Source organism: Heterodontus francisci, chromosome 26 (genome assembly GCF_036365525.1).
Source record: "Heterodontus francisci isolate sHetFra1 chromosome 26, sHetFra1.hap1, whole genome shotgun sequence".
NCBI classification, from domain to species: domain Eukaryota; kingdom Metazoa; phylum Chordata; class Chondrichthyes; order Heterodontiformes; family Heterodontidae; genus Heterodontus; species Heterodontus francisci.
This window is the reverse complement of record NC_090396.1, coordinates 64,708,479-64,721,195: the sequence shown is the minus strand read 5'-3', so window position 1 is coordinate 64,721,195 and position 12,717 is coordinate 64,708,479.

Below are 12,717 nucleotides of genomic sequence, written 5' to 3'. Positions count from 1 at the left end.
CATGTGGTCCTGTAGCAGTTAGTTTCTCACCACCTCTCAGAAGGGAGTTTTGGCATAGGACCATCCTGAGATTCATGTTTCTGGCAGGAAATCGAAAGCCACCTGTTCAGAAAACTAGTAGTTAACTAACCTGATTTCACACTGACCGTCCTTTCAATGTGGGCTTGGTCCTAGCTAGGAGCATTTATCACCATTTTACCTCAACACCCATTCTAGCCTTAGCTAGCACAATTAACTGGGCTGCAACTTCACTGCCACCCTAAATTTCCAACAAAAGTATCTTAATTTTTTTTTAAATGCATACAGCTACAACCCCCCTCGACCATTGTGAACTATGGATTAGTTTAATTCATTATACTGCATCCAAGATACCCAGAACTTTAAAACTTAAGCTAACTCCCCTTAATCCTAGCACACAAGAAAATACATGTAGTTAATACCAAATGTTCCCTGAGCAACTAAATTGTTACCACCACCAACGGCACTGACACTATTGTTAAACCACAAAGCACCCACAAAAATTATTTCAGTACATTCCATATGCTCTTGTCATGTCATATTCCCATATCTGGCATCCACACCAGGGAGTAATATTTAAAATCTGTTATTTTAAAGTGGATCATGTAGATTTGTGCTCGTGATGTTTATTCAGCAAATCCAACACCCTAATGGACGTGCAATTTTTTACTTGGGGCTTGGCTAGTTATTTATCCAAACGAGTGAGTAGATTTTAATTGTATTCTTCCCTGCCTCACCTAAAACGGGTGGACTGATTTCATGTGCAGGTTGAGAGATCACTATTGTTTTGTAGGGGATTTATTTACAATCTTAGTTCTGCCTATTCTATGGGACAAGACACCCTTGATCAATCTATACAGAGGTTGGTGTAACATCTGTATTCCTGATAGCAATTAGCAAATCTCCTCATAACTTTGTACCACGTTTCTCCCCACCTCCACTTTTAAAGGTTTGACTGACTATGGGGAATGTTCTACAGTGCCAGAGCACCTTAGTACCATGTCCTAGTGGGCATTCACGTGTAAGCTTACACGAGTCGCAGCAAGCTTTAGGACCCTGGAGTATATTATGCCAAACCTGATTCCTGTTCTCAGATGTTCATCCACACACAGTTTTCTGCAGGCGTCACCAGTTCTTGCTGAAAAGCCAGAATTGCCATCTGCTTTTCCTCAACCTATTCTGGGAGTACGGAAGCTAATTGTACAGATTGCTGCAACCCAGGCTTCATTTAATGGAACTGATTAAGACAGATGATGGAATGGACTAACTTGCATTTATATTGTGTAGACTTGGCTGTAGCTAAGGCCATGTATGGCTGCTGGTCCTGAAATGCAGCATTTTGGCATATTGGTCCCTGCTTGAGAGAGAGAACTAATTCAAAAGGTGAGTCGTCATTCTCATGACATTCTCAATTCCAGTGTTGCTGTTGAGGCCACTACATGCATATATACATAGACATAATGGTCAAATCAACAAGCTGTTGGAGGTGCCTGATGTAAATGCATCACCATGCTCAAGAGTCTCCAGGTCAAGCTAGAGTTCCTGTTTACTCTGTTATAGAGTGTAGTCTTTCCTGGCAGGGAAACACTCCACTTACTCAAGCTGAGCTTTGGAAGAATCAGGACTTAAGGAGCTCACATAGGTGGGGAGCTTGCTGGAATATAACCAGTTAGACTCGTGCAACTTACCAGCACACAGCAGTGCTGGAAGCAAACTTGACTTCAGTTATATTGCATCCCAAAAATAAAAATGCTTGTTCAACAATATGTACAAGTGGTTTAACACCATGCTATTCTGGTTATACCAGACTATATATTGCAGTTAGTCATTACAAATTGGTTGTTTACTATTGGACCTGTTTTTGAATCACTTTGCCACGGTCATTATTGTGTTGCTTTAAATTCACACCACCTAGAAAACACATCAGAGCCATAAAATTTTATGGCCAATCAGAAGGAAAAAATTAGGTTAGGGCTACCACAGCAACATGAAAAGACTGAGTGGGCACTAACACTGTAATCTAAATACACAAAATAGCACAAACCTTTTTAAGAATGCACATTAGAGAAAATATTGGGTCATTCAAGAAGTTTGCCAAGTGCAAAATTATGAATTCTTTCTAATCACTTCATACAACTGGTTCACTTAAGAATATGGGTTTTTAAATTAATCTAGAGAAATTATTTAAAGGTCTCCAGGAATTTGAATAAAAATAAGTATAACCTTCAGTTTCTTACTGCATTAAAAAAAGCTACTTGGGATGATAAGTTGCCCAATGGGTAAAGAGACTACCCTATACGGGAAAGCGGTGGAGGGAGAAGAGAGATTTTTATTGAAAAGAAAGCAGCAGGAATTGAATAACAGAGATTCACACTAATCTGATTTGTGTATGTGGCATGGTTGGCACAGTGTGAGGACAGTTATACAAGCTGTAACCTGCACACCTGATTATGGGAGTTCCTGATGCCATTACATTGTAATGTGAATTTTCATTCCGATCATCTCTCATGTCTTTATTTCTAGCCAAATCCACACAGTTATACAGTAAAATTCTCTCCACTAAAAAAATTCTCAGTTTAATTCCTGCTGAAAATGCAACTGGTTTGCAATGGAATGATTGACGTTATACAGTGACAAAACTGATGGATATATCTTGGGTTGTTTTGACAGCTCTGCGAATGCAAACTAATATTACAAAATTGCAACAGTTATGCTTGTATTATAACTTTAAAAAAAATTTGTATTGGAACTGTCTCTCTCAGCATGACCCAAAACATAACACAAATGAATTACTTCAAAGGTATATAAGCAAATAGCAGTCATTTTACACAGCAGGGATATTGATGATCAGTTAATTTATCTTGAGAGTAATGTTGGCCAAAATAACCTTTTTATTCCTCTTCAAAAAGTGCAGCGGTATCTTTAACATTCACTTGAACCATCAGAACAGGTTTTGTTTTTACATTTCATTCAAAGGATGCTGTAGTGTCAACTTTATGTTGTGCCTTTCGGTCACAGAGTGGGGTTTGAATAACTATCTTTTTTGACTCATCAGCTCAGTATTATCCGTTGCACCAAAAATATCCTGAAGACCAATATAACACTTGTGTAAATGCAATTTTATAGAGTAGGCTTTGACAGAATCCGCAGCTGGCTAACAATCCCAAAAGAGCAACAATGTCCCTCTTTAAGAGAAACACTGAAATCAAATCATCTATGTGTTAAAAAAGGTCCATCTCTGACACTTCCCTTCCTCAACTTCTCTGTCTCCATCTCTGGGGATAGGTTGTCTACTAATATCCATTATAAGCCCACCGACTCCCACAGCTACCTCGACTACACTTCTTCACACCCTACCTCCTGTAAGGACTCCATTCCATTCTCCCAGTTTCTCCGTCTCCGACACATCTGCTCTGATGATGCTACTTTCCATGACGGTGCTTCTGATATGACCTCCTTTTTCCTCAACCGAGGATTTCCCCCCCACTGTGGTTGACAGGGCCCTCAACCATGTCCGGCCCATTCCCCGCAGCACCTCTACCCTCACCCCTTCCCCTCCCTCCCAGAACCGTGACAGGGTTCCCCTTGTCCTCACTTTTCACCCCATCAGCCTCCATATCCAAAGGATCATCCTCCGCCATTTCCGCCACCTCCAGCGTGATGCCACTACCAGTCGCATCTTCCCCTCCCTTTCCCTGTCAGCATTCCGAAGGGATCGTTCCCTCCGCGACACCCCGGTCCACTCCTCCATTACCCCCACCACCTCGTCCCCGGCCCATGGCACCTTCCCCTGCAATCGCAGGAGGTGTAAAACCTGCCCATTTACCTCCTCACTATCCCAGGCCCCAAACACTCCTTTCAGGTGAAGCAGCGATTTACTTGTACTTCTTTCAATGTAGTATACTGTATTCGCTGCTCAGTGTGGTCTCCTCTACATTGGGGAGACCAAGCGCAGACTGGGTGACCGCTTTGCGGAACATCTCCGCTCAGTCCGCAAGCAGGACCCTGAGCTTCCGGTTGCTTGCCATTTCAACACTCCCCCCTGCTCTCATGCTCACATCTCTGTCCTGGGATTGCTGCAGTGTTCCAGTGAACATCAACGCAAGCTCGAGGAACAGCATCTCATTTACCGATTAGGCACACTACAGCCTGCCGGACTGAACATTGAGTTCAATAATTTCAGAGCGTGACAGCCCCCCATTTTACTTTCATTTTTAGTTATTTTTTCTTCCTTTTTTTTTTACATTCTTTTTTACATTTTTTACCATCTTTTTTTTTTGCATTTATTTCATTTCATCTTAGTTTGTTCAGTTTGCTTACCCACTTTTTTTTCAGGTTTGCACTTGCTGCTGTTCAATATTCAGTATATTAATACCTAATCTGTACTAATGCTTTGTCTTTCAACACACCATTAACATATTGTTTGCCTTTGCTCCGTGACCTTTTGGTCAGCTATGTGGCCTGGTCCAATCTAGACCTCCTTTGTTATCTCTTGCCCCACCCCCACCTCACTTGCTTATAACCTGTGACTTTTCTAATATTTGTCAGTTCCGAAGAAGGGTCACTGACCCGAAACGTTAACTCTGCTTCTCTTTTCACAGATGCTGCCAAACCTGCTGAGTGGTTCCAGCATTTCTTGTTTTTTATTTCAGATTTCCAGCATCCGCAGTATTTTGCTTTTATATATGTTAAAAATATTGTGCGGGCATGTTCTTCTTGTCCACAGACCTTACTTCATGTTGTCACAATGTTTGGCCATACTTTTCAGGTAATATTTTCCATTCATATTTTAAGTGCGTCTACTGTCACAATGTAGCTCCAAGTTCTGGCCACTGAGTAGCTCTATAGAGCAACTTCCCAAAGTCTTTCCCATCTCCAACACCAACTTTCAAAAATGTCTTGCGTTCATTAACTGACCGGGAGCAACTGCGTGGGCAATTTACCAGTTATCCCTGAATTCCCCAAAATACCTATCCATATGCTTACAAGCAATAAAACAATTATGCTACACTGAACAATTCTTGATAAAGTTGCTGCAACTAAATATTCAGAAGAACAATTACAAAATTCTGAATTCTGGGAAGAATTGACTACGTACAAATGTCAGTATTGCCCGCATGCAAACAAAATATCCTGCTGTGTGCAGTGTTATAAGAACATATCAGAACTAGCTAAGTTAGATTTACAAAATACTGTTAAGTTCCATTTCTTATGAAAGGGGGATTACATTAGCCCAGCAGTGGTCCAGTATGGAGAGTCTGGTGAGAGTTCAGCCTGGCTTGCTGCTTCCCCCCCCACCTGCACTTTACAGATTGTAGCAGGTGCTTTGAGTGTGCTCGCCACTTCAAAGCACTGCAAGCAGTTGGAAGTAATTAGACCTCGGAAAAAGAGAGCCAAGCTGCAAGACAATGGCAAGTGCCAGGAACACAGGGGTTCTCTAAACACTTTGAAGTTCATTCTGCTAGACCAAAGTGGTGTTTGGTTTAGAAGAACGTGTCAGGCATCAGTGAAAGGACCACACTAGTAGAGGGTGACGGAAGAAGTAAGTTTACTAACACGAAGAGTGTCAAGCTCCCTTTAGATAAGTACTTTTTAAGTATATACAAGGATTCATATTCTGTATACAAGTACAATGACCCTCTTTGTACCAGTTGATTAAAGAGCTCATAGCATATGATTTCAATGTATATTTTTATGAGAAGGATGAAAGTCTATTTTCAACCTTTGAACCTTCTGTACCAAACCTCTTTTCTCCTTTCATTCTGTTTCTCTCTTCCTGCTTTTTTAAAATTTGTGCACTTACTGACTGAACTGTTGAGCAGACGTTGGTATCCATGGACGGAGACATGCACATGATACATAATATATTCTGCACAGACACATATATAATACTCATGCTTAGTATACATTACATGCCAATACATTCCTAATAGTGCAACTAAGTCTGCTTCAGTGGTATTAAATTTAATGTCAGCACAACAAAGGACTAAAACAAAATTCAGTTAATGGCTTGTGGCCTCTTAAGTAATGAAGCTCTGAAAAGATCAGGACAAATGTCTTCCTGCTACTTTGTGAAATACAATCAAACCACCAACTATAAACCAGTCATTATCCAAGTTTCTATAATTTGCATATCCCTCCCCATCTTGTGTGTGCCCTCCAGGATTATCAGGACAATACCCATTTAGAATTTACATGTAATTCAGAAATGGAAAATATTCATTTCAGGATGTGGATTTATAAGAAAGCATAAATAGGTGCAGGAGTAGACCATTTGGCTTCTCGAGCCTGCTCTGTCATTTAACACAATCACGGCTGCTCTTCTACCATAACACCACTTTCCTGCCTGCTCCCCATATCCCTTGATTCCGAGAGATCAAATATCTATGGATCGGAGTCTTGAATATGCTCAGTGATGGAGCATTCATGACCCTCTGGGGTAGGCAATTCCAAAGTTTCACACCCCTCTGAGTGAAGAAATTTCTTAACTCAGTCCTAAATGGTTATTGAGACTGCCCACGTGTTCTAGATTCCCCAGCCAGCGAAAACAATCTCTCAGCATATACCCTGTCACGTTCCTTCAGAATCTTGTATGTTCCAATGTGACCAACTCTCATTCTTCTAAACTCGAGTATAGAGCCAATTTATTCAGCCTCTCTCATCATTGGACAACATTCTCATCCCAGGAACCAACCTAGTGAACATTTGCTGTATTCCTCCTTAGATATAGAGAACAAAACTGCGCGTGGTACTGCAGGTGTGTTCTCACCAAAGCCCTGTACAATTGTAGCAAGACTTCCTTAGTCTTGTACTCCAATCCCTTTGGAATAAAGGCCAACATGCAATTTGCCTTCCTAATTGCTCGCTTTACCTGCATGCTAACTTTGTTTCTTGTACAAAAACATTCAAGTCTCTCTGAACATTACATTTTAAAAGCTTCAGATTTTAAAAAAATATTCTGCTTTTCTATTCTTATGACCAAAGTGAATGACCTCAATCAAACTTCCCCACATTATATTCCATCTGCCTCCTTGTTGCCCATTTGGTCAATCTGTCAATTTTTCTTTGCATCCTCCTCATGGTTTTCATTCCCACTTAAATTTGTGTCATCGGCAAACTTAGATTAGTTATTCTCGGTATCTTCGTCCAAGTCATTAATATAGATTGTAAATAGCTGAAGCCCCAGCACTGATCCTTGCGGCACTCCACGAGTTACGGCCTGCCAACTTGAAAATGCCCCGTTTATCCTACTCTTCGCTTCCTATCCATTAACCAACCCTCTATCCATGCCAACATATTACCCTCAATTCCATGAGCCCTTAACTTGCATATTAACCTTTTGCATGGCACTTTATTGAATGCCTTTTGGAAATCTAAGTACACTACATTTACTGATTCCCCTTATCTACCCTATTAGTTACATTCTCAAGAAAACTAATAAATTTGTCAAACATGATTTCCCTTTTGTAAAACCATGCTGGCTTTGTCTGATCATACTATGATTTTCTAAGTGCATTAAAGCTTCCTTAATAGATTTCAGTATTTTCCCTGTTTACTCTCTCCCTCTTTTCTTGCTAACTTCCAAACCATTCTAGAATCTAGGAAATTTTGGAAAATCAAAACGAGTGCATCCACCATGTCTATACCGACTTCTTTTAGAACCCTTGGATGTACGCCATCAGGTCCTGGGGATTTGTCAGCTTTTAGTCCCTTAAGTTTGTCCAATACTTCTTCTCTACTGATATTAATTACCGTATGTTCCTCACTCTCATTAGCCCCTTGGATACCCATTATTTTCGGTATGTAATTTGTGTCTTTGACTGTGAAGACAGACACAAAATATTTGTTCTATGTCCCTGCCATTTCTTCATTCCCCGTGATAATTTCTCCTGTCTCTGCCTCCAAGGTACCCATGTTCACTTTAGCTATTCTCCTTTTTATATACTGAAAGCTTTCACCATCTGTTTTTATATTCCTGGCTAGTTTACTCATTTTCCCTCATCAACTTTTAGAAACCAGCAAAGGGCAAACAAAAACACTCCCAATCCTCTGGCTTACTACTATTCTTTGCAACATTACTAGCCTCTTTTAGGAACATAGAAAATAGGACCAGGAGTAGGCCATTAGGCCCTGCTCCACCATTCAAAAAAGATGACTGATGGTCTAATTCAGTACCCTGTTTCCGCTTTCTCCCCTTATCCCTTGATTCCTTTGCCATTAAGAAATATATCTATCTCCTTCTTGAATACAATTAATGACTTGGCCTCCACTGCCTTCTGTGGTAGAGAATTCCACAGGTTCACCACCCTCTGAGTGAAGAAATTTCTCATCTCGGTTCGAAATGGCATACCCCATATCCTGAGACTGTGACTCTTGGTTCTGGACTCCCAGCCCTCGGGAACATCCTCCCTGCATCTAGCCTGTCTAGTCCTGTTAGAATTTTATAGGTTTCTATGAGATCCCCTCTCATTCTTCTAAATTCTAGTGAATGCAGGCCTAGTCGACTCAATCTCTCCTCATACGTCAATCCTGCCGTCCCAGGAATCAGCCTAGTAAATCTTCTTTGCACTCCCTCCATGGAAAGAACATCCTTCCTCAGATACGGAGACCGAAACTGCACACAATACTCCAGATGCGGTCTTACCAAGGCCCTGTATAACTGCAGTAAGACATCCTTGCTCCTGTACTCAAATCCTCTTGCAATGAAGGCCAACATACCATTTGCCTTCCTAACTGCTTGCTTTCAGCGACTGGTGTACAAGGACACCCAGGTCTCGTTGCACCTCCCCCTTTCCCAATCTATCACCATTCAGATAATAATCTGCCTTACTGTTTTTGTTTTAATTCAATATGCTTTTCTCTCCTTCCTGCATCCTCACTGTGTTGAAATCAGGGCTCATCCTAGCACCTTGGAATTCTGGAATTTCTCACCTGTCTCAATTCTTTAAAAATTCATTGACGGATTTGGGTGTCACTGGCAAGCCAGCATTTATTGCGCCTCCCAAGTTGCCCTTTAGAAGGTAGTGGTGAGCTGTCTTCTTGAACCTCTACAGTCCACAGTGCTGTTGGGAAGGGAGTTTCAGGATTTTGACCCAGTGACGGGAAAGGAATGGCGATATAGTTCCAAGTCAGGATGGTGTGCGACTTGGGAAGGGAACTTGCAGGTAGCGTTTCTATGCATCTGCTGCCCTTGTTCTTCTGGGTGGTTGTAGAGCAGGGGAGTTATCCCCAGTGTCCTGGCTAATATTTATCCCTCAATTGCCATCCAAAAAACAAATTACCTGGTCATTATCACATTGCTATTTGTGGGAGCTTGCTGTGCACAAATTGATTGTAAAGTGCTTTGGAACATCATACAATCAATTCATAAATAAAAGCAAAATATTGCAGATGGTGGAAATCTGAAATAAAACCAAGAAGTGCTGGAAATCCTCAGCAGGTCCTGTGGAGAGAGAAACAAAGTTAATGTTTCAGGTCAGAATCAGTCAATGCTTCTCTCCTTGTTGGTAGAGCTCGCGGGTTTAGAAGTTTACCCTCCCTCCAATAACTTGCATGTATATAGCACCTTTAACATAGTAAAACATCCCAACGCACTTCACTGGAGCTTTATCAGACAAAAATTGACACTGTGCCAAGGAAGGAGACATTTCAAAAGGGAACTGAACATATACATCAGAAATAGGAGCTGCAGTCGGTCATTTGGCTCTTCCAGCCTGCTCTGCCATTCAACAAGATCATGGCTGATCTTCTACCTCAACTTCACCTTCCCACACAATCCCCATAAATCTATCAACCTCTTGTCTTGAATATATTCAACAACTGAGCATCCACAGCTCTCTGGGGCAAAGAATTCCAAAGATTCACAAGCCTTTGAGTGAAGAAATCTCTCCTCTTCTCAGTGCTAAATGGGCAACCCCTTATTGAGACTGTGACCCTGCGTAGTTTAGTTTAGTGATACAGCACTGAAACAGGTCCTTCGGCCCACCGAGTCTGTGCCGACCATCAACCACCCATTTATACTAATCCTACACTAATCCCATATTCCTACCACATCCCCACCTGTCCCTATATTTCCCTGCCACCTACCTATACTAGGGGCAATTTATAATGGCCAATTTACCTACCAACCTGCAAGTCTTTTGGCTGTGGGAGGAAACCGGAGCACCCGGAGAAAACCCATGCAGACACAGGGAGAACTTGCAAACTCCACACAGGCAGTACCCAGAATTGAAAAGGAAAATTTTCAGGGCTAAGGGGAAAGAGCAAAGAGTCTTTCAAAGCTTCAACACTGACACAACAGGCCTCCATTCTGTATGATTCTAATGATGAGGTGACCAAAAGCTTAATCAAAGAGGTAGGCTTTTGAGGAGCATCTTAAAGGAGGAGAATTGGAGAAGCAGAGAAATTTAGGTTTAGGAGGGGAATCGTAGAAATTAAGGCCGAGACGGCTGAAGGTATGGTAGCAAGTGGTGGGATGCAGAAAAGGACAAAGTTGGAGGAACTCGAGAGCTCTGGAGTTGGGGGTTGTAGGGCTGGTAAAGGCTGAATGGAGGGATGTCAACATGAGGTTGATTATTTTTAAAAATAGAGGTGTGTGTGGGCCAGAAGTCAATGTAGGTCAATGAGCAGGGGTGATGGGTGAATGGAACAGTGCGAGTTAGAATATAGGCAGCAGAGTTTTGAAAGAGCTCAAGTTTATGGAGGGTGGAAGAACTGAAGCCAAGCAGAAGTGCACTGGAATAGTCACTGGAACACTCATTTCTCCACTACTGTTTTAGATGGTGTCGCATATTTTGGGCCTTGGCTCTCCCTGCACATCCGTCAAACACTTTTTAAACAAAAATACCCACTGCTAACGTCACTGTATATTAGCAGGCAGGAACTATAATTCACAGGGTACCAATGGAAGCCCTGTGGTTTGCTTTCTCCTTTCCCACCCTCCTCCAACTCCCATCATACCCAAGGTAAAATGCTGTGGCCAGGTTGAGGCTGAGATGGAAACTTCCACCATCAGGGTAGGAACCTAATGGTTCAGAGCTTCAGCAGTAAATGAACAGGAAATAATGTTATGTAAATAAAATAACCTTTAGTGAAATAGTTTTGCACCAAGAACTATTATTGCCATCAGACCATGTCAGTAAAGTTTCTAGCACCGTAAAGGAGAAATGTGGAATCACCCAGGCTACTTATAAAGCAACAGAGTTGGTTACATATTACCTATCCCTCTTCATTGTAAGCAGTATATGAAGAGCAAAGTTAATAAAAGTACAGTTCAAATGGAGGAAGAATCCGTTTCAATGAGGAAAATAAACAGAATGGATGTGATAGCACATCTGAACCAAAAGGTCATAAGCAGCCAACATGCACAATAGGTAAGGAACTTGTGCTTATTTGTAAATGTGTTTTAAACAGATGAAATATGGGTCCTAATGATCAGAACCACTGTCCAGAGATACAGCAGATGTGTAGGTGGTGGTTGTGTATGTGGTGGTTCAGTTGCTCAGCTGGTCTTCGGCTTTGTCGTACTCTTAAAAACTGTGCCTTAAACCAAGGGCTTGTATGGTAACTGCTACAAGAGCTGGAATATTATTTCAGTGTTGGTGTGATTATGGGTATTTTGTTTTGCTTTTTAAATGGAAATATTAATTGGAGAACAGTGAAGCAATGCTAAATCCTTGAAAAATATAGGGATAAACAGTTTAGTTTTGCAAAAGTCTGAATTTAGACAAATTGAATAGTAATTCTTTAAAATATACTTTATGTTGATACAGAAGTTTAAATATACAATCTATATGGCTAAACCCAGCCAGAAAATGTGTGGCCTGTAGCATATAAAATGCTCAAATTCTTGGTCTGGGCCACCAAGGCATCTCATTCCAGTCAGCTATTACATGAGAGGTAACCTGTACTGCCAGTTGTTAGAATTCTACAGAACTTCAGCCATTCTGGAACTGGTTCATTTCCTCTCGGGGCTAAAATATCCCTCCAAAAACACAACACATAAAGGGGTGTCTGTTAAAACAGTGAGCAAGAAATATCATGCAAGCCAATATCAAGTATATTGAAAATTGAAGCGAGCATGAATTGTTTGTAAAATTCGACGGAAAAATACTAAATACTGCACAAACTCAGTGCCAAACCATATATATGTGGGAATACCATAATTATGGTGATTTGCTAAATCAGTGAATATTTATAGTCTTAACTAAATCTTTGATAACATTATGAAAAGATGGAACACTGACAGTTGAAGATTGCACTTGGATCCTATAGCTACACTGTATTGTGATTTGTGAGAGATAATTTAACACTAAGGACATGAAACTGAAAAAAAAACCAACACACAGAATTAAAAATTCAGAGTGAGAAGAGGTCATGAGGACCATCAAGTCTACTGTACCCAGAATCTCCCCAATCATCTCTTGTTCTCTTCACTCAAGGAAAGATCTCTATAACCCTAAACACTTTTGATAACTTGTTCTTTACTGCAAGGTTTCATGATCTATCACCTTTGCAGGGCTTCTAAAAAGGTTATAATGTTTATCACTTGTATAAATTATCACTTGAGGATTGTGCAGGTCAGACTTTAGCTGTAAAAAGAGAGGTTTCATTTGAAAAGCCAAAAATCTTCCAACAGTCATTTTTGCAAACAGGTTGTTATTTGATTTTTTTTTTAATAAACCACTCTAGGGGAATCTG